The sequence below is a fragment of the Dama dama genome, chromosome 18 (assembly GCF_033118175.1).
Source record: "Dama dama isolate Ldn47 chromosome 18, ASM3311817v1, whole genome shotgun sequence".
In the NCBI taxonomy this organism is placed as follows: domain Eukaryota; kingdom Metazoa; phylum Chordata; class Mammalia; order Artiodactyla; family Cervidae; genus Dama; species Dama dama.
Genome location: NC_083698.1, coordinates 111200748 through 111221597, shown reverse-complemented (window position 1 = coordinate 111221597; position 20850 = coordinate 111200748).

Genomic DNA, 20850 nt, shown 5'->3' with positions numbered 1-20850 from the left:
CCAGTGCCTGGTCTCAGAGACAGAGAAGGGGGCAGGGGTGGCCACCGAGTCAGGCTGAGAGGGCCGCCCAGGCATCAAAGCCTGGGCGGTGGCTTGTGATAACCTCTCACTCCCAACAGCAGAGCTGACGCTCCTGTAGGCGCTGGCCTGGTGCCGTCTGACCCCCACACATCTGCCCCTCGCTCTAGAAAGTGGGGAGTGATGCAAATGCCACCGTCACAGACTTGCCACGAGGACCGTGTGAGCTGGTCCGCAGAGTGTGTGTGGGACGGCGCTGGTCCCCAGTACCTGCTGCCTGAGGGTCTGAGTCATGGTGACAGCGTCTCAGCTCCGGACAAGCACTCACTCAGAATTCTGCTGCGCATGCCCCACTGTCCCTACGATTCCACCCGTGCTCAAGGTCGGGGAGATGATGAGCTGGCAGGGAAGAGCATCTGCTTCCTCCGCAGGCTGGAGGAAGCAGCAGGCTCTTCGGGAGGTGAAGGTGCTCCGTCTGAGATCAGAACACTTCTTCAGCCTGAGGCATCAACCTGTAGCTGTGGCCGAGTCTCATGTTCACTCCAGCCACTGACCTCATGTGTCACTTACCAGGGGTGCAGAAGTCCTGGCTACAGAGCCACCACAGCGATCTGGTCTACCTGCTTGCCCTCTGTGACACCGCCCTGCCCAGGCAGGATATGAACTCCAGCACACACAGGCTGGAACCCTGAATTTTCTGGGTTGGGGACCGCTTGTCCAGGTTTTAATCCGTGTCATCTCCTTCCATATGGAAACAAGACTTTCTTTTCCCTGTATACCAGAGCTTAGGGTAGAAAAAGAAATGTTTGAATTGATGCTACCATAAGTCCTGTCTTCTTGGGACACAATTTCCAGGCAAAGGGACTTAAGTCAGTAAAAGGTCGCTTATATCCCCACAGAGAAAGAGGTGGTAGTGAAAGTGAAAAAGAGAAAGTGAAAAAGTTGCTCAGTCGTGTCTGACTCTTTGCGACCCCATGGACTATACAGTCCACGGAATTCTCCAGGCCAGAATACTGGAGTGGGTAGCATTACCCTTCTCCAGGGGATCTTCCCAACCCAGGGATCGAACCCAGGTCTCCCGCATTGCAGGCAGATTCTTTACCAGCTGAGCCAGCTGGGAAGCCCAGAAATGCTTGTACTTGCATTAATGAGACAGCTACGCATGCAGGCCTATGAAAGGCCCTGCCAACCTGGGACTACAGGCGGAGTGAGGTTCAGTGTCAGGACAGGCCGGGAAACACCATCCCACGGCACCCTGGGGGGCACGCCGCGACAGACCGTGGTCCTGGTGCTAAGGAGGCCCAGGGCGGGGCCCGTCCCAGCCTGGATGGGGAGCCGGTTGCGGAGCAGTACCCGGAGGAGGCCTTCACGGGGAGGCGTCTAGCTTTGGTTTATGATACAGATTCCGAGAGTTTGAACTGAAAGAGACCTTTGTGCTCAGGACGTTCTGACAGTTAAAGAAACAGAAACGAACAGTCTCTCTGGAAGTGAAAGGTGTGGCTCACAGGTGGCTCCTCCGCTCCTGGGCCCCCCAGCCTGGCCCCACCAGGCGTATCCCGCTCCCGGGGCTTTGAGGGAGGCTACCCAGGTCCTCCCGCCAGGGACTAGCTAGCAGGGGCAGGCTTAGGGGGAAGAGACCCCAAAGTAAGCCAGAGAGTCTCCACCTTGGTGCTGCTTAGAATCACCAGACGGGCTTTAACATGCTCCCTGGGGGCACCGCATGCAGCCAGAAGGTGTTGGAATCCAGAGGCCCGAGCTTGGTGCACAAAACTGGATATCCTGTGTCCAGGTTTATTTTAGATTTTAACATCTTTTTTTAATTGAAGTCTAGTTGATTTACGATGTTGTGTTAAATTCAGCTGTGATTCAGTTATGGTATATATATATTCATTTGCTTTATATTCTTTCCCACCATGGTTTATCACAGGATATTGAATATAGTCCCCTGTGTCTACAGGAAGACCTCGTCGCTCACTCCGGCGGTGTCTTGTTTGGTGTGTGCAGCCTGCTGGGTGTGTGGGACAGAGGATGGCTCTCCCGTTTCAGAGAGGAGGCCGATTCGCGGGGGCCAAGGACCCTGTCAAGCTTCACAGATGTGATAAGCGTGGAGTAGAGTCCACGAGCCCAGAGCCTGCCCCCCGCCGGCCAGAGGTCCTGGCCATGAGTCTCCGGACTCAGCGGAGCCACTGCCGAGGGCACAGCTGTGAGTTCCCGGGAGACCCCTTGCTTCCGAGGGGACCACAGGGCCCTGCGTCCCCCCGGGATGAGCTGTTTCATCACAGACGCCTCGAGGGGGCTGCAAGCCTGGGCTGCCATGCTTAGTCCCGGCACCCCCTGGACACCAGCTCTCAAGGGACGAGGGGCTGGGGCGACGGCTCCAGGGACAGCGGTGGCCAGAGCATCCTGGGTCTCCTGGAGGAAAGGGGGCCAAGGAGAAGGCCGGCCTGCTTCCCAGGAGCCGCGAGGGGGCCTGCCAGGAGCCCCACTCTGTGCTGCCAGGGCCTCGTGGCCTTCTAGGACTCACGGTCATCTCTTAGGGGCCCCCGGGGCCACCCTCAGGCCCGAGAGGAGCAGAGCACAGAGGGGAAATGATTCTCAGAGGCTCAGTGGGAGAAGGCAGCCGGTCTGGGGGTGCTGTACCCGCAGGCCAAGCAGCGCTGGGGCCACCCCCAGGCCCTGGAAGAGGCTCTCAGACGCCCAGCTCCAGAACTTCCTGTCTGTGGTCTCAAGTCATCAGGTTTTTGGGGCTTTGTCACGGTCACCCCAGGAAGCGAACAGAGATGGGTAAAGTGCCACTGGACGGAACCATGGGGAGGCCAGGGTAGACTGTCCAGGCCGCCTCCAGCAACCCCAACACTTGCGGGGAGGCTATGCAGGGAGACGGACGGAGGAGGGGGAACTTTAGAGGTGCCCAAGTCCATAACCCCGTGTGACAGGCAGGCACAGCCCAGCAAGGGCATCGGGGTAGAGAGGGCTGAGGTAGAGGCTCCTTCCTGGGAAGCAGGGTGGGTGTGAGTCCCCAGAAGATGACCCTTGCCCTCCTGGCCTCCCCAGCCCACCATGGGTGTCTGGGACACAGAAGAGGCTCAGAACAAGCCGGTGGCTATTTGTTGCCCCTGGACTGGCCGGCACCCACGTGACCCCTGGCCCCCTTCCCATGCCAGCCTGGAAACACTGAAGCCTGAGAGATTTGAGAACAGCGCCGGGGTACTCCCTCCCAAAATGAAACCAGCTGCTCAGCCAGACAGTGAGAGGGCCTTGGCCTCTGGGGTGGGGACGGGAGGAGCTTGGGACAAAGTATATCTTTATTTTCATGCAGCCTTGTGACTCGCCTGCCCAGTCCAGCCTGGCCAGGACCACTCCACGGAGGGGATGGCCCCAGGACCCCACACTGGCCCTCTAGCCTTCCCTCCAGCCTGCGCCCACTCTCCCTGATTGTTTCACTTGGAGAAATACTTCTGTCTTGATTTAGCTTCACTCCATCATCTCTTATACGAGCCCCTCCCCCACCCCAGGTCATGCTAGGTGGTCCATCCCCCAGTGGGGATCTAAGGCCTCTGGGAACTTCTGGGAGGGCCCCCCGCCCCCTGGGGCAATGGGGTTTAAGCAAAATGTTTGCACTAGTCTTTCCTGGTAGGTTGACTTTGCACAGAAAACAAAATGCTCCCCCCAGAAGCAACTTGAGAAGTGGACACGCACTCAGGGTTTTTCTGGATGAGACCTGCTCAAGGTCACACCAAGAGTCACAGGGTCACGCTCAGCTGGTTGGTGACAGCCGGGCGCCCCTAGGAGCAGGTCTCTCCTGCCTGCTCATCTGCCCCTTTCATTCTCCAGCTCCTTCACGGCCACCCCTGCCCCCTGCCACCAGGTCCCCAGCCCATTCGCCCACCCGCCCCCATCTCCAGCCTGGGGCTCTCCACGTCCCAGCGCCGCCGCAGCTCCCTGGCGGCCGCTGCCTCCGCCGCCTCCAGGAAGCCCGCCCGCCTCTCTTTCCCAGAGTCCGTAACTACAGACGTGGCTCTGGGACCACAGCCTGAATCCAAGTAGGGTTGCAGGTGGGGGCGGGTGGTCTTAGCTCACGCCTCTCGCTCCCTGCATCCCGCCCCTGGCCCATCACAAAAAACTCAAGGCCCGGGTGGAGGAGGGGGAAAGACGGCCAGGCCCTGCTTCCTTACCGCCTGGGACACGACCGACCGGCCCTGAGCCTCCCGCCCGCCGCCTGCGGTTCCCGCCGGCTCACCCCGCTCCGAGGCGCCGGCGTCGGCGACCCCGTCGCGACCCCGGCCCGTGTCGGCCCCGTACACTCGCCTCGGCGGTCTTGGACATCCGACTGCGAGCCGGGGCCAAGCCGTGTCCAGCGGGTGGTCCCTGGGCGCGCTCGGGGCTGGGCCAGGGTGTCGGCCCCCACCCACCGCCCGCCAGCAGGGGCGGGGCCGGAAAAGGAGGGTCGCCCCAACACTCACCGCAGGCGCTCCTTCTGGAACCCGGGGGCTTCCTTCCCCTCTGAGAGCCGCTGTCGGAGTCAGCCTTCCGCCTGGCTCGCCGCCTGCCTCTTGCACACACGCACACGTGCACACACACGAGCGCAGACACACAGGCTCCCTTGCACACGCGCCCCGAGCATCGCACTGGCTCCCGGAGGCCGGGTTCGGGGTGGCGGGGGGACCGCAGGCCCTGGCCCTTGGGGTGCGGAGGGAGGGTCCACAGGCCTCCCCGCAAGGCTCCAGGAAGGGATGAGTCCGAGGCCGGAGGGGCGGCGGCCGCAGAGAGCTCGGCCGGTCCACCTCCAATCCCGTGAGCGGGCAGGAGGCAGGAGCCGGAGTTGAGACCCTGGAGCCTCGGGCAGGGGACGCGAAAAGCGGGTGCCCGCAGAGACGAGGGGTGGTAGGACTGACCGAGGCTGGCCTCCGCCTGCGGGGCGCGGGGCGGGGGTGGGGGGGCCGCTGGGGCCCGCGCGCCGACGCCCCCTCCCTGCCTTGCCCGGGCAGCACAGTCCTGTGCGCCCGGCTTTGCCCGGATCCCCTGGAGGCGGAAGATGGAAGCTGGCTTTTGTCTGACCTGGTCAGACAGCCGTTTTGTGGGATAAAGGCTTAACGCTCGGTGAACACGCAGAAAAAGCTAGGCGCTGGCCCTCTGACAATCCCATTGTCTGGGGCCTGAGCCCAGCGGTTTGGTCTGAAAGCGCCAAGTTCATGACATTTCAAAGAGAAACGATACTGGGAGTGGGGGGTGGGAAGGGAGAGGGTGGGGTGGGCAGGGGAAACAAAATCCTAAAAGGAGATAACAAAATTTGACTCCTTGGCCCCCGGTCCTCCTCTGCGGCCCCCTTCAGAGCCCTTCAGACCAAGTCCCTTTCTCAAGACACAGCTGCACTGGGAGCCGGGCTGATGGAGTCAGCGTCGCCAGGGGCTGCCGTTTGCAGGTGAAGGTGTGAAAAGATGCTCAAATAAGCACCGTGGAAGCTTCCAGGACTATTAGCAAAGCCCACAGCCACTAGCACAAGCTCCCATTGTCTGCACTGCCCGGCAAGATGAGATTTTTGTCAAGGTCTAGGTGACATTTGTTACTTTAGGTGACAAAATGAGTTTATTTTAAAGAGCTAGAGTGCTATTGTTTTCTCTCGTTTTTATTATTATTATTACTATATCCTTTTAAAAACACACACACTTCTCTGAGCCGGGGAGCAAAGGAGCTTCCATTTTTAGTGTTTAATTTGTTTAATGTGCCTCTGCAAAAGCAAATAATTCGGGAGAGAAAGCGGAGGAGTCAGGAAATTGAATGTGTTTTGTCTCCAGCCAAGTTTCCCTTGAGTGATTTCGTTTGCTTTCTGTCTCGCCGAGCAGGCTCCGCTTTCGGACGTCCAGCAGGCTGGGCCTCTGCGCGGCCCTCCGCCCTCTGTCCGGGGAAGCTGTCCTCTGGAAGAACAAAACAGGCCTTCCAGAATCATGCTAACGCGAGGAGAAAATAGGATTAGGCAAAAGTATCAGCAAGGTAAGTCGGATTAACAGCAAGGTTCATTTTGGCGTTCCTGTGCAGTTTTTAATTCTACAAAGGTGTATGTTTCCCTTCCCTGGTTTTATTTAAAGAGGCTGTTTGTTTGTGCCCAAGAGGTAGACGATGAGCGATAAGGCTCTGTGTGGAATTGGAAACGTATAACCTTGCAAAATGACATTTCGCCCTGTAGAGTGTGACACGCTCCGGCAGATAAAGGCAGAGTGCCGACGACGGCTCTTTGTTAACGCCTCTTGCCCCCTGGCGTCGCTTTGATGGAAGGACACCCCCTCGCGCTGCAGCAGAGCGTCTGCCTGCTGCTTAGTCCCCGCAGGCAACCAGGGAGAGATGCCTGCCGGCCCAGCCGCTTTTTAAATACCCCGAGTTGGTGTTTAAACACTTATGAACAGGGACTGGCGATCGTGAAGCCAGGGGAGCAAAGAGTTTGATGGCAAAGACTGGTTGTACTACTAGAAAGACAGATATCTGCCCTGCATTTTGTCACGTGCCGATTTTGTCTTCATCTGGGGCAAGGCAAGGGGGCATTTATCATTGTTTCAGTTTGCAGATCATTTAGCAATAAACTTGGCAGGGGGCTGCGGTTCCCTGGGTAGTCCCCCCAAGGAACTTGCTGCCCTGCCACTGTCTGGGGCATTTCTGAAGGTCCTTTCCAAGACGAACTGCAGACAGAACGCCAGAGGAGAAAGAGTCCACCCCAGAGGCTTTCGAGGTTCTGTCTGAGAGGGAACCGTGTTTGAGAAAGCTCAAGGCCAAAGGAAAGGAAAGTTGTGCTTGATGAGCGTTTCCCCCTCTGGAGGAGGCCGGGACAGTCAAAGGATTTCTGCCTCCATTTCAGACTTATCGTAGGCGGTAAGGCAAGGTTTGGAAACGTGAATCTCCAGAGACAAAACAGGGTCCCCAAGAAAACTAGGCAGGGCCGGAACTCTGGGCTCCCATCAGCTCTGCAGAAGCAACGGAAGTTTGTTCTGTCTGAGCACTGGCTCTGACCTGCCTTCTTACCTGCAGTCTTCCCGCAGCGAAGCTGGAGAATTCCTGATGGTGTGTTTCTATAGTGTTCTCTGGGTGATGCGTTTAGTAAACCCAAGAAGTCTATAATTCCATTTTGATTAGTGAAAAGAGAGTCCGGGTTTGTTCTGTTCAGTATTTTTTTAAATTTCTGCCTCTTTTTTGGGTTGAATGCAGATATGTGTGTATATATGAGAAGGAATGAACTTTTGCAAGGCCAGATCTCACTGATTCCTTGTTTTAATGGCTCGGTCTGCAGATTCATGCACGAATGCCTCTTTTTACAACTGATCAATAATCTAGCTCATTGCAGAGGCCGCCGAGGTCCAGGACCTGTAATTTTCTCTTAGGTGGGAATAAGACTCACCACCTTTTGAGTCCTGATTGTGCTCTGGTTACCCAGTACCTACACTTTTAAAGTTATTTATTTCCATTCGATGGCAGATGATTCTAAAGGCCTGGAGGGTCCGGACCTTTTTGCCTCTTCCTCTCGCTCGTTATCTTTAGGCTGTAACATCTTTCAAGGGCTTTCTTTCCCAGAGCTCACACCTGTCAGTGAGGTTTCGGTTTTCTCAGGTGTCAGCTCCAGTATCCGAGCCCAGAGGCAGCCCGGAGGAGTTGTGGTCCACTCCCCTCCTCCCCACCCTCCTCCTCTGCCTCGTGGTGACAGAGCCTTGAGCTCATGGTTCCCAGACTGGAACACGTTGCACAAATGTCCCCATAGAAGAGAAGGACAGAAGGAGAGTTCTAGAGTGGCTGTGTGCTGACGGATATGCAGGAAGCATCAACGCGCACACTCGCTCGCACACCCGTCTTTGAGCTTGGGATTCAGACCCCTCTGCTGGTTTTCAGTTTCCCCGAGCTGGTTTGTAACCAGCAGATGTATTTATTAGGGGGATATTGTCCTCCTTCCTACTAGCAGCATTGTTCTTTTACCTGGAAATTAAAAGTAAAGATGGAGCATCCTCCAGGGAGAAAGAGGACAGCCCAAACTCCCTTCAGGACCTTCGGCCTGCACCGCCTGCCTCTCCATCTCCAGCCCACAGATACTGCAGATAATGACCCCCACACACACACCAGAGAGGTGGGCAGGCCCTTGGCTACTGCCTGTGTGCCTTGGCTGGTCTTGGGACTGGCAGCCTCGAGCTCACTCTGCTTCCGGGCTCTGGGTGCTTGCTGATGACTGCAGGGCTTGGGTTTTAGGAGTCGCAGCGGCTGTCCTTGGCAAAGGCCCTGGGAGGAGCATGGCTGCCCAAACCATGGTTAGGCCTGAGCCTGACCTCCGAGGGCCTTTGTTTTTGTTCAGAGAGGGGTTTTGGAGACATGACATGCTTGCAAAGCCTAGGGGAAATACGAGGAGAATGCTGGCAAGAATCCAGCCCCGGCGCTGAGGAGGTCAGCGAAGCCACGTTTTAGGAAGCCCGGGTCAGGTTTGTGGGCGCTAGAGAGACACCACATTGGGTCTGCAGGGTTGACACTTTGGGGTGGACCCCCACATTGGGAACCCCCTTCCTCTGCAAGCCTGGAGGATGGGCAATGAGCACAGAGGGGCTCAGGCAGTCCCGCGAGCCCCGCTTCCCGCTGCAGGCCGCTTAGAGGAGATGAGATCAAGTTCCCGCACAATCACAGAACCCTGTATCAGGTGGGGAACCCCAATTTGAAAGGGAGAGACGGGGAGCTTTGGAAGCCTGCCACTCCTGGAGAAGGCAAATTCATTTCCACTGGACTGCTATAAAGTAGGTTTGAAGTGAACAAAGCAAAAACTATTAATGTGTGTAAGTATATATGCTTATTTCATATTAGTCTTCTCCAAATATAGCTTCACTGGGTGTCTTCACCCCCTGAATTGAGCAGAGTCCAAAAGCTGTCTCTTGGCCAAGCTCACACACAGCAGCTCCCTCCCTGGGTGTCTCCATGCATTTTATTTACCCTTCAGTTCATTCAAACTTATTTTTGAAGGCAGTTTTATTCGGCTTGTAAAGCCTTTAACTCATCGGGTATGCACTGTAAAAGTTTCGCAGTCAAATGCCAGCCCAAATTCCAAATCGAGAAGTCAAATATTTGTTTTTAATTTTCTGGCTCAAACATGTTAACTAACAGAAATGATTCTTTCTGCTCTAATGTGCATGCATAAATGGACTTGTTATTAGAACCTTCTCTTAAAACAGCATTTGCTTCCTGCCCTGACACATGGTGCTTAAAAACTCCATTCTTAGAAGAAATTTTAATATGTACAAATAAAGAGCAAGTGCTTGACCTCAGGGTACTTTGGTCCAAGAGGCAGGACACAAAGGACACAGCATTCATATTATTATTTGAGTAGCTTGATCATAGAGCAGTTTAAGTAAAAGAATGTATTTTGTGGAAAACTGTAAAAGGGCTTACTTCACAGAAAATATTGGCACCAAAGTCCTGTTAACAGTTGTCCTTTTCAATATTATAATACAAGATTGGATAAGTAAATTTGGAATTTTGTAAAGAATTTCAGGGTTTAATTTGCCAAACATTTTAGCTGTGTGGCATTTTTTTCATTTACCTATTTGTACATGTCACTTTCTTGAATTAGCAAATCGCTCTTCGCTGAGTGCAACTAAGTGACAGAGAATATGCATAGGTTTGGAAATAGCCTCCCACCTCACCTGGACATCGTTGGGAATGGAACCGCGGAGAACTGTCTTCTCTGCGGAGGGGTGTTTCCAGGCTAATCAAACTGCAAACAGTTTAAAAATCCTGCTCAAACTAACATCCGCGTCTGATAGAAGAGGTGCGCGTCTGACCGTAAACCAAGGCGGGAGCCATCATAAAGGATCAGTATTCCCACATCTTCATTTCTGACTTTTTATTTTTTTTTTTTCATTTCTGACTTTTTAAAAAGGGCCCTTTTGGGAAACATGCATCTAACGCTTAGAGAGATGAGCGTTGGGCACACGACAGTCACGTAATAACTGTCTTAACTGGCGAGCCATTTACTTGGTCTCTGCTTTATCCTCCAATTCTTAAGGAAACAAAGATGCCGCCTGCCTACTTCTGTGAGGGGAAGCTCGTTTTCCTTTCTTGTGGAACGCACACTAAGGCCTCTCTCTTCCCCTAGACCAGGTGTTAACCCTACTGAATCAAATGCCCCCTGCATCTCCTAGAGTGACCTGAACTGCCTACCTCTCTTTTCGGCCAAGCAGGGTTCACATGGAGTCTGCCCTTTACGGCATCCACATGTCCCCTGCATGACGCACAGGTGGAGAGGGTGGCCATGTATAACCGGAGCTACGTAGGTTCTAGCGGGTCGAATATAACCGTCTGTGGGCCCCTGGCAGCTTGAGTCCACGAAGCCCCCTCCACCCTGGGGGCAGAAAGGAAAGGGAGACACAGCTTTCAGGTTTCCGAGGTGGGCAAGGATGGCGGGGCTTCTAGGGGTCATGTTTTTTTCACCAGACTCAGGGATTTAGCAGGTCATCAGGTAATTCGTTCAATAACGTACTCTGTAGCCAACACCATTTTAAATGTACCAAGAGAAGCTTCCCTCTCTCTCTGAGATCTAGGACGACCTTGGGGAAGCCCTCGCTGGCACACAACGGAGAAGGCAGACTTCCCCTTTCCGGCATCACTGTGAATCTCCTCCCAGGGATTTTACTGGAGACTCATCAAGTCCTGTGCGCTCCCACTCCTGGCTCGCTCCTGCCCTGGTGGGGCTGGTGATGGAAAGGGGTGGGAAAGGAAGGGACAAGGGGGTATCTCCCTCTCACTTTTGCTTGATGTTGCCTGTTAAAAGACAGCGGAGTGGGGGGGGGGCGGATAGACAGAGAGCTCCCCTATTAGCGTTCCATCCCGGCTGCCTTCGCCTCAGCTAAGAGCTGCCCTTGTACTGTACAAAGCGACCCCGTTCCCTACACTGCTAGAAACGCGGCTGTGAGATTTGGCTGAATCGAGCTGCATTGGCTGCCAGCACGTGGGTCCGGGCGTGGGCGCGTTGTGCGTGCACGGGGACGCGTGTGCACGGGGACGCGTGTGCACGGGCGCCGTGCGAGGCGTCCGCGGCCCAGACCGGCTCCTGCAGGCGCAGCAGCCGCGGGCTGCGTTTGAAAGGCGGGCGAGGGTGCAAGAGGTCGAAGGGGCAGCGGGTCCAGGGGAAAGAAGAGACAATTAGGACCTGTCGGGGTGCCTGCACTCTACCGCCTTCCCTAAGTGACCTTTACGCCCGTGGCGGCGAGGAAGTAAACAATATTGATCAGGTTCTTCCTTGGGTTCCACGGGGCCGCGCTCCGCTGTGCAAAATGAACCATTAGCGGACGCTATTGACCGAGCGCGCTGGCGGCCTCTCCCCCATTCACCCGTCCTCGAGTAATGAATTCGTCCATTTAGAAACATTACAAGGAATATTGGAGATTGACTGCCAGAGGAAGTGACACTTGACCCTTGCATCCTGCGCCCTGGAGGGGACAGCAGCCCGATTTCAAAATAGCAGTCCCCGAGCAGCGCCGCGCGGCGGTGACCGGCCGCCGCCCTCCGGAGCCGCTCCGGGCCCCTCCCGCCCGGCAACCCGCGTTCGCCGCTCGACGAACCTTCTCGCAGCCGCGTTTCAATCAAACTCACTGGGATGGCACCGAGCAGGCGCCAGGGACAAGAAACACGGCGAGGGCGACAACGCGCGAACATGCCGAGCCGCGCGCTCCAGCGCCCTCGACCACGCGCGCTCTGCTCGCCGGGACCCCACCCGGCCCGCGCCGATCGCCGAAAGAGCTGGGGCCCGCGGGCTCGCCCCCAGACGCAGGGACGCCCCCTGCGTCCCGCCCCCCACTCCCGTGCCCTTCGCTTCAGTCTCCGTAGCAAACCGGGCGGGCGCTTGCTGTTGGCGAGTCCGGGGCTGGGGTGCCGGGGAGACGGGGAAAGGACGTCGCCCCCCAATAGCCGCGCTCTCAGTTCGCTTCCTGTGGGGACCCGAGCGAAGAACAGACCAAGACGAAGAGAGAAAGGAGAGAAAGGGAAAGAGAAAGGCGACGAGGGAGGGGAGAGAGGCCTTGGCGTGCGTCCCGCCCTTGGGCCTCCGCACCCCAAACGCCCCGCGCTTAGTGCGAGGCTGGGGAGGCTCTGACAACGCGGGGTCGCGGATTTGGGACGCGTAGGCTATTCACAAACACAATCGGATGCCGAATTTGGCTGCTGCATTTCGAAGTCAGGGAGGACCGGTATGGCTGGAGCGCGCGAGCCCCGCGCTCCGAGCGCTCCGCTCTGTCTGCCGCACGCAGGCCGCGCGAACCCGGCGAGATTGCTCCGCCCGAAAGTCCGGCCGCGCCTTTTGTTCTGGCCGGTGGCCGTAATTTAACATAAAATGCCTATTAGAATTACTGCTGCTGCTACACGAGTTTCTCCTGGTTTTGCCACCAACTAACAGGATTAGCCAACAAGAGCGAGATTTCAAATTAACCATAAAAATTACAAATTGCAATTCATTTAGCTGTCCATTTACTACATTAAAAAAACATAAATAAATGAATCTGTGTTCGGAGGATTGAAAGGGCTGCAAAGAAGCCTGAGCAGCTGGACTCGGGCCTCGAGTCAGGTCTCCGCGCTGGGAGGCCCGCAGCGGTGCGATTTTCAGCGTCCTCAGAGACCAGACAGAGGCCATGTGCGCCCCAGGGGTCTTCCGGGGGACTTAGGACCCGGAAGGAGGCCCCTGAGTGCAAGCATTCCGAGCAGATTATTCCCTGGGAAGGGGCTGGGGGGGCTGGGGGTGTGGGCACAGAGGAGAGGTCTCAGGGACCGGCTCTCCAAAAGAAACACCAGGGAATGCAGCAAACATGATTTGCAAAACTCCGAGCGGTGGCGGCGATTCTCCTTTGCTGCCTAGAGTGTAAGGAGTGAGATGATGGTGAGATCTTGGCTGCCTTGGGCTGTGGACGTGTCCCAGCCAAGTTACAGATTCCAGTCGGTTTGCTTGAGCAGCCCGGCCCTTTTTAGGGAGCAGGCCATTGGTGTGGCCGATGTTTGGAGGCGAGGTGGCCTCTGAAAGCCAGTTTCTGCTTTCTAATTTATTTAAGTTTCACACTTTACAGATGCCCTGAGTCCTAAAGTTTTGTCTGAGCAGTAGACTCAGTGGGAGGCCTGATTAATGGGTAGGGTGGGCCAGCACAAGAGGATTCCAGCTCTGCTGGGGGAGGTGGGCTGGGCAGGAGTTCTGTTTACCCCCTGGCCAAACGTTTCCCTCCTGGCCCATCGACACTTAAGGGGAAACACTGACTGTGCTTCACTCCCACCTGGTTGGTTTGTTGTTTTTCTTAGTTCGGGAGATTTTGTTCCAAAACCAAATAGTCTTTGGTAACAGATGCGCTTTCCTCCTCGCTGCAGCTGGAACCAGGCCTCCCCAGGGCAGGTGGCTATGCCCTGACTGCATGCGATTGGCCTCCAGCCCCGCTGGCCGCCTTTGGGGTAGGGAGCCTCCAGCTTCTCTCCTGGTCTGGGGGGCCGGGGGGGCGGTGCTTCTATCGAACCGCATGGGCACCTGTCCCATGGGTCACTTCCCATAGATTTGGGGGAGGGAGTGCTCACCCCAGCGCCCCAGGGGGTAAGGTGGGCTGGCTGGAGTCGTGGGCAGGACCAGGGAGTTGGCACCGAGCTGGTGATGCATGCAGGGCAGCTCGGCTCCCTTGCTCTGCTGTCCCAGGATGGGAAGAAAATGTGCTAGGTCCAGGGCCCCACCAAGACACACATCCTGGATCTTTCCAGACACACATTCTGGGGCACTCACGCATCCCTACCGCCACTCCTTACATAAACTTTCGGGCCAAATCTAGAGGAGGATCTGCCGCCTCTCTAGAATGTTCGGGAATAACTCCCAAACGAATACCTAGTCTGATTCCCGCGAGCCCGGGCCTCTGCGGTAAAGCCGGAGGAAGAAAGACGGTAAAGCTGGAGGAAGGCAGCTGGGGGAGGAGGATGGGAGGCGGGGCACTCTGGGCACCCAGAGGCTCCTGCGTGGCCTGGCGCCGCTGTCCCACCCAGCCTGACCTTTCTTGCCCTACTGAACCTGCTCAAACGTTGGGCGGGCCCCACGGAGAGGGCGCCTCCCGCTTGGGGAGGCCGGAACGGCAAGGGCGCATATTTTCCAGAACCTCTGGGGGAGCCACGGAGCCTTTGACAAGGCCTTGGCGCCTTTGATGGCTCCCCGCAAAGGGCGGGCTGGGTGCCCAGGTGGCGCTCCCCGCACTTGGGGAGTGTCGCGCCCCAGGCCCCTGGCTGCAACACCCGCCACCCCCCCCCACCCCCCGCCCCGCCTCGACGCCCCAGGGGGGCGCGGAGCGCGCGCACCCCGCACCCGCGCAGCGTCTTCCGCCGAAAAGCGGCGAGGGGAGGACGGGGGTGGTTTTCCTGTTCTGCCGTCTCGCCCTATCATCCACGATCATGGAGCCAGAAGACGCCAAGAGGAATTTGTTCAACTCTCCGCCAACAACCGCCGCTCGGGTTACGACTTATTTACTCCTCGAAATTCCGCGTTCCCCGGCGCACAGGAGCAGAGAAACTCCTTTGTTCGGCTGACAAAGACCTGGACGCTCGCCCGCCAGGAGCGTCCAGGTCGGGTGGGGTCCCCGCGCCCCTCTGTAGGTTTCGGGGCTGCTGGGTTAGGGGCCCCTCCGCGGATCCTGACCATGTTCGTTTGGGGCCCCAAACTGTCCCCTTGAGCCTGCCAGAGCCCCTGCAGAACCCTGGCAAAAAGTACCTAGCCTGACTAAAACAGGGCCATCCTCGGGGCTTGGGGTCTGCGCGTCCTTCCGGGACTGTGGGGAAAGGGGAGCCCCCGGCGTCCACAGCGATCCCCAGGGTCCCTCCTGCTCACCGCAGACTGGTTTGCTTTTCTCCTCCCCACACGACTTATTTTATTAAAGTTTTCCACTCACTGAGGTGGGTAGGTGACTGTCTCCCCTGCACCTCTGAGGAACCCGGGCTGAGCAGCTTAGGCATGGCTGAATTTGAGCAAGACTTGGCCTCCAGAACTGCTCCTCCCCTGACGCCCTCAGGGACCCCTCACAACGGGGCCTGCTCGGCCGGGGTCTCAGGCTGCCGGCCTGGGACGTGACGATGACCCCGTCCACCCTGCTGACTTCATCGTGGAGTGAAGCCCAGACTCTGCAGAAGCAGAACCGTCCTAGCCTATGAGGTTCGCGCGGGGTGGGTCAGACAGGATGTGGGTGAGTGCAGTGGTCCTGACCATCCCCCTCGGAGCAGTGGGCCCCCCCCCTGCAGACAGCACTTTGTACCTTGATAGCTTTCAATTATTGATGTCATCAGAGAATCTCAGTTGGGGAGTCTCAGAGCTGGGGTGGCTAGAGGGAGGGTGAGCTGGGGTCTTGTGGGCAAAGCCATCTGGACCCCCGGGGTTTCTGGTGTCCGAGACCAACAGGTTTTATTAAGTTCCCACCGTGGGCCCGATATTGCACTTGGCACACTCGGAGGGGGGGGGGTGGGTGCAGGGTGTTTGGGGGGGTGCAGGGTGATGGGGGGCAGCCCCCATGCTTGTTCCAGCCTCTGTGTTTCCACAGGAGGTGCCCCCCGCCCGACGAGCCTCCTAGCAACATCGGGACATGAACGGCCCCCACCGCCTGTCCGGAACCTCCCCAACAGGCCTGCCTGCATCTCACATCGGTGGCTGCTTCTCTCCCCTTCGTGGCTGGCCCAGTGAAACCGCAGCTGTTGGGGTGCAGTGTTCCTGTGCGTACCCGTGAGTGAAGGACTAGTGAGGGGCCGGTCCTCCTGGGGACACAGACCCTCTCCATTCCCACGGGGTCTGAGCGCTGCACCACCTGGAGCAGTCTCTCTGGGGAGTGAGTCCTGCCTCTCCAGGTAGAGGGCCCCAGGGCGGATTTACCTCCCCCCGCCCCAGTCCTCTTGTAAGTCCTGGCCCCTGGGCACTGCGTCCCTGGACCTGCAGAGGCTGTGTCTGACCTGGGAGACAAGCGTGTCCCCACCGCTCCACGTGTGTGCTCTGTGAATGGAGAACATCTCATCTTTGCACTCATGGGTGCAGCCCCACAGTGAGCCCAGAAGACGGGGCCTGTGCTCATTCTTCCCATTTTACAGGCAAGGAAACTGAGGCACCACGAGGTCTGGTGACTTGCCCCAGAGCCCCCCACCTGGTAGGTGGTGGAGCCTAGGTTTGTGCCCAGCTTGGCCCTGCACAGCATCACCTCTCAGCCCTGTCCCCAGGAGGAGCCCCGCCTCCATCAGTGAGCAGGGGCAGGAGAAGTCCACCCAGCCGCCGGGAGCCGGCCTGTCATCCTCAGAGCCTCCCAGTCCTGTCTGGGAGGGTGGATGCCTCAAATCTTCCCAGACAAAGGGACACAGCTGGCCCCACAAGTCCGGTCACCCCCGCCAGGAGGGGTTCCACTCGCTGACCCCGGCTCCCGCTTCCTCTCCTCCTCAGCTTTGATCTGATGAGTCTTAATCCCCGCTGATGACCCGGCCTCTGTCCATCTGTTTCTGTCCACTCTCCAGGCAGCAGCGCTGGCCTCTTTGGGATTCTCTGGCCTGAACACCTGTTCCCACCGGCAACTCTTGTTCCCCAAACCTCCCGCCTTCCCACGGAGGGCCCAGACCCCGCCTCCCCAAGTAAATGTCCTTTAAACAGTCAAGAAAAAGTCAAGCATATTTAATACACAGCAGAGAGGAGCCAGGCGGTGTGTTTAATAACAGATTAGATGATTTCCTCTGAAGGGGGTAAAATAATATTAAAAGTTAGGCGCTTTCTTATGAGACTCTTGGAGAAGTAAATGGCAAGCCACTCCAGTATCCTTGCCTGGAAAATCCCATGGATGGAGGGACCTGGCAGGCTACATCCATAGGATCGCAAAGAGTCGGACACACCTGAGCAACTTCACTCACTTACTCACTCTAGAAAACTTAGGTCCCCGAGAAAACAAAGCGTTTTGCTCTAGTTCATTTCAAGGCTTTCAACCCCAAAGTTGAAAATAGCAGTGAAGACTTAGGTGGCTTCCAGGACAGAGGCGCCCTGCATGATTCTGGGGCCCAGCAGATGTGGTTTAGAGACCTGCCCTGCTCCTCACTAGCTGTGTGGCCCTGCCTGAGTCTCCCACCCTCTCTGAGTCTCGTCTCCTGCAGTTAAGTGGGGCAGGAGCAGTAATCAGGGGTCGCTGTGAAATACTTGGGGCTCGGTACCTTTTGTCACCACTTTCCTCTGGACCACTCTTTTTTTAAAAAAGTTTTTTTTACTTATTTGGCTGCACCAGGTCTTAGTTGCAGCATATGGGATCTAGTTCCCTGACTGGGGATCAAACCCGTGACCCCGCCGTGGGAGCACAGAGTCTCAACCACTGGGCCACCAAGGAAGTCCTCTGCCAGTCCTTATGCTCCAGCAGGACCTGGGCCCAGCAGGCCCGGATGCTAGGGGAGGAGAGGGTGCGGAGAGAGGTGGGCCTGGCAGGAGCAGGGGCGGGCAGAGGACGCACGATGGACTCCCTTACCTGCTGGCTGGACAGCTGCACCCTACTTGCCTGGAAAACAAAACTGCGCTTCTGTTCAGATTCCAGGTTTCAAAGTCAGAGGCCACCCGAGATGGAAAGAACCTTGGTGAGTCTCGGGGAGAGGACCTATTTCTAGCGAGTTTTCCTTCAGCCGGGTCCACGAGGGTGGACGAGCCCTCCTGTATCTGAAATGACACGGAAGATGTGGCCAGCCGGAATTCAGACCTCTGATTGGAGGGGAATCTGGCGGGCTCAGATTTCCCCTTTGTGGCCTTTTTCTGGAAGCCCAGGAGGAGGCGCTGGTGAGCAGCACAGCATGTGGGGTGCAGCCGGGGCTGGGGGCCCCGAGGAACAGCTCCCACACCCCTGCTCCCACCTCTGAAGCCTGTGTCGTCTCACTTTCGTGTAAAAGAAACGAAAATCCTTGGTCACGTTCACCCAGCCTCCCACGACCTTTCCTGGAAAAAAAAACCCTGACAACAGCTACTGCATCCTGATAGGAAATTACAGTTAAATTATAAGGGGCCCAGCTCTCGCTGTGCAGAGGAGGCTGTGCAGGGCTGGGGGCTGGGACGGGGTGGGGGGAGCCTTTGAAGTTAGGGGCTGAGTGCTTGTGCACCTTGCAGGTGGACAAATGGATTGTCATTCAGACAAAATCAAATCCCTCGAGAGGGTGCCCAGTGTGAGAAGCTGGGGGCAGACACTGAAGTCTAGCGGTCGGGGGGCAGGAGGACTGCTTCCCGGGGGGGGCGGTGTTGCCCCTGACCCACGCCCCCAGCCTGAGCCCCGAAGTGCCCCGCCCCTCCGCCCTCTCCCCCAGGGACGTCCCCCCAGCAGGAGCCCGGGAGCACTGCTTCAGCATCCCACGAGGGTGTTGAAACCCAAGCGTGGTCTACTGGTGCAGAGTGTCTCCTGAGGTCTCAGACGTGCCCCTGAGGGTTCGCACGGCACCTGGGGGGCTCCCACGCACAGCCACCACACTTCCAACAACTCCTGGGAAATTGTGCTTCCTGAGGGCAGGGCCCCCCTCAGTCTCGTCCGACGATGAGCCGACAAGGCGTGAAGCTCCCACGTGCCTGGAGAAGCGCTGGTGACCTGTCACGCCCTGTGCCTTCTGCACGTGGAGGGCTTGGTTGTAACCAGCGGCAACCGCTCGGGTAGATGCAGTCTTAGCTGGAGACGCCCGCGCCTTCTCTTGCTTCGGCATCTGGAGCTTCTGAAAAGCTGTGGGGCACGTCGCAGGACTCTTCTTGCCTGCTGGAGACCTTGACGGTGAACACCCACGACTTGCTGATCTAGATCTAGGTGCTGAACCCATCCCCAGGTGCTCGGAGAAAACAGACCGTGAGGACAAACCGAAAAGGCCAGAAGAGAGACGGGTGGGGGAGAAATGGGCCGTGTGCTGGCCTCCCTGCTTCCGGAAGCTGGTGGCCTCTTACTCCTGCGATGCTGCTCTGGGCGCAGGCGTGGCTGCTGCAGGCTGTGCGGTAATCCTGTCCTGTCCGGAGTCCAGTGAGTGGACGCCAGGCAGCTTTGCCACGGTGTCCGTGGACAGTTGTGACCCAGTGGGGCCCTGGCCCCTGGAGGTTGGGAGGTGCGGGGGGAGGACCCCCAGCCTCCCTGCAGTGGCCAGTTCACTCCTCTCCTGCTGTGTCTTCATTCTGCAAACACCCACCGGCAGGAGCGCAACTGCCGGCCACACCCAGAGAATAGAAATGCATCCGAGGTGGAGGATCACAGAGGAGGGATGAGCACTGGGAGGGGACAGGCTCAGGGGTGCTGGGACAAGCTCAGGGGTGCTGGGACAGGCCCGGGGTGCTGGGCACAGGCCCGGGGTGCTGGGGGCACGCTCGGGGTGCTGGGCACAGGCCCGGGGTGCTGGGGGCACGCTCGGGGTGCTGGGCACAGGCCCGGGGTGCTGGGCACAGGCCCGGGGTGCTGGGGACATGCCCGGGGTGCTGGACACAGGCCCGGGGTGCTGGGCACAGGCCTGGGGTGCTGGGCACAGGCCTGGGGTGCTGGACATAGGCCTGGGGTGCTGGGCACAGGCCCGGGGTGCCAGGAGGGAAGGCAGCCCACACCATAAGCTTGCACTGGCCCAGGGCCAGGTGCGGGTTTTACCCATGCCCTGTCACAGCAGAACTCGTGACCGCGGGCAGGCCGGTAGTTGCCGTGGCCCGGCCGCCCGCCTCCCTCGGGTGGTGCAGTGGGAATCTGGGGCCTGGAGGGAAGTGGATAGATGATCTCTCCCGGCAGATTTTCCTTTTCCAGAGGCCTGAGGGGAGAGCCGGCCCTGCTCCAGCCCCACTGTGTGGTTTCTAACCGTCCCTCCCGTGGAGGAGCCGGGGAGGACTCCTGGTGGAGTGGGGGCTCGACCTGAACGTGCTCTTCCTGGGGTGAGTGGTATCTCCCCCACCCAGTCATGTCCTGCCCCGAACCTCAGAGGTGACCTCACTTGGAAGCAGGGCCTTTGCAGATACCACTAGGTAGGTGGGCCCTAAATACGCAGACTGGTGTCCTTACAAGAACAACACAGGATGCAGGGAGGCCCCCGGAGGACGCAGCCTCTGGGCACTGTGTGGGCAGAGACTGGGGTGGCTCATCCAAGCTGAGGTGGCCGACGGCGTGGCACCCCCAGGAGCCGGACGAGGCCTGACAGGTTTCGGGGGCACGTGGCCCTCCCACACCTTGACCCCGCACTTGTAGCCTGCAACTGTGGAGAGCACTTTATTGCTGTTTCAGGTGCCCGGCCCGCGGGGCTTTGCCACAGGAAACCCCACGTGAGGCTGAAACACCCTGCAGGAGAGGACGAGGTGGGTGGCTGGTGGGCGGCCGCGAGGCCAGGGGCCCGGGGTCCCTCCCACTGGCCGTGACGCCACTGTGGTCTGCTGCCCACAGATGCCCCGTGTGCCTGTGACGGGTAAGCCGGGCCCTCCGGGCTCCAGGGTGTGCTCTGAGCACCCTGAAAGCCCTCTGCCTTTTCCTTCCGGCCACCCCCAGGCCCCACCTGAAGCTCCCGCCCGGCCTGCCCCGGTGTCCCCGATGGTGTCGTGGCGTGGCGGAGCCCGCAGGAGATGTGACATTGCTGCCCGATGTCCACCAACCCCCCAGCGTTCTGTGGGCTTTTTGCTTAGAGCAGGCAGGAGCTGGGGCTGCATGACCTTGAAAGGGGGACACAGCTTTGTGACATGCCAGGTGCCCTTCTGGGGGGCAGGTGGGGTCTGGCTGCATGTCTGTTAGGAAATACGTGGACGAGACCAGGTGCCGTCCAGGCAGGGAAGAGGGCAAGGTCCCTCCACTGCTGCACTGCGGGGGTCGGGACGCAGGGGCCGGGGGAAGGGTGGGCCTG